Source organism: Myotis davidii, unplaced genomic scaffold (genome assembly GCF_000327345.1).
Source record: "Myotis davidii unplaced genomic scaffold, ASM32734v1 scaffold174, whole genome shotgun sequence".
NCBI classification, from domain to species: domain Eukaryota; kingdom Metazoa; phylum Chordata; class Mammalia; order Chiroptera; family Vespertilionidae; genus Myotis; species Myotis davidii.
The window spans coordinates 3,878,940-3,880,496 of record NW_006289087.1 but is presented as its reverse complement, the minus strand read 5'-3'; the positions used below and the strand labels follow the sequence as shown (position 1 = coordinate 3,880,496).

The window sequence follows — 1,557 nt, the reverse complement described above, 5'->3', positions numbered from 1 at the left end:
GAGAATAACTCGTTTAAAATAAATCAAAGCAACAAAGCCAAGGATATACTCTCAGAGAGAGAAGCTAGTTTTATCAACTTCAAGGAAAAGATAGAAGATCAAACCCCATCAAAATTGTTTTTTAAGAAGTATTTTAAAAGACCCAAAATCATAAAGAAAATGAGGAGACAATAAAATAATTCTTACTAAATTTATTTATTACCACTGACTTTAAATTCTTACAATCTCCCACCAGAGTAAATTATAATTGAATTTAAAATCTGTATATATACTTTCACAAATTATTTTTTTAAATAAAATCCATATATATATATATGTATCTTTCTGTATATTTTTACTTTCTTTCAAACAGATTACAAATATAAGTCTCTAAACAGTGTTCTTTTAGAATGAAGAAAAGCATTCTTCTTTCTAGGGACTATCTACCCATTAGCAAGTAAAACAAGCCTACAACATTTAATCCTCAACGTTTTTTTAAATGCTGCTGAGTACTGAAAACAAAGCTATAAAAGCACTTACTCAGACACACGAAGAATATTCTCTTTTCCTTCTTCCACAAAAATGCTGACGTTGTCTTTCACGTGTTCTACCGCCAGCAAAGCACCTAAAAAGAACAAGATGAAAAGATTTCTCCTCATAAACACTGTAGTGTTTAAAACCTGAATCATAAAGCAATTAAGGATGACTTAACACACCAATATTAAGTCTCGCAAAGGGTAAGCCTTTTTCCCAGGAGTCTATAAACAGAAAGTACTAGTCTTCTGGTTTTGGAGGGGAAAACAAAATCAGAAACCATTCCCTGGCACAGTCCAACTGCCTTCGAAGAGGCTCAGCTTCCAGTTAGGGACGCTGCAACTAATCTTTCCCTCCTTCAGGAGACAAGAAAAAAATTAGAATAGTGCTTTATAGAAAAGCTATTGTTACCAGTATTTGAGTGATTACTATGCGGTAGGCACTGTGCTAAATGTTTTATAGACTTTAAAATTTTTAATCTTTGCAGCAACCTTAAGAGATAGACACCGATATCTCCATTTTACAGGAGAGCAAACTGAGGCTTGCAGGAGCTCTAGCCCGGCAAACTCATGAGTCAACAGAGCCAAACATCAACAGTACAACGACTGAAATTTCTTTTGAGAGCCAAATTTTTTAAACTGAAACTATCTAGGTAGGTACATTGTTATTAACTTAACTAGGGTACTCCTAAGGCTTAGGAAGAGCCACACTCAAGGAGCCAAAGAGCCGCATGTGGCTCGCGATCCACAGTTTGCCGACCACGGGTCTATACTATCTATTCATTCTATAGGCATTAACACATACGAGGTCGGCCCTAGCTGGTTTGGCTCCGTGGATAACAGGAGCCGCATGTGGCTCTCCAGCCGCAGTTTGCCGACTGCGGGTCTATACTATCTATAGGCATTAACACATACGAGATCAGCCCTGGCTGCAGGGTCCCGGTTTCGATTCCCGTCAGGGCACATGTCCGGGTTGCGGGCTCGATCTCCAATAGGGGAGGGGGTGTGCAGGAGACAGCTGATCACTGATGCTTCCATCTCTCCC

General features: G+C 38.6%; 1 protein-coding gene across 1 annotated transcript in view; it reads right to left on the bottom strand.

Moving 5' to 3' along the window:
* EPRS (glutamyl-prolyl-tRNA synthetase) overlaps positions 1–610 on the bottom strand; it is a 43,776-nt gene extending 43,166 nt beyond the window's left edge. Inside the window, exon 1 of the mRNA XM_015562346.1 lies at positions 520–610. The gene's annotated coding sequence lies outside the window, so the exon portion shown is untranslated. The remainder of the gene's footprint in view (positions 1–519) is intronic.
* Positions 611–1,557: the final 947 nt, after the last annotated feature.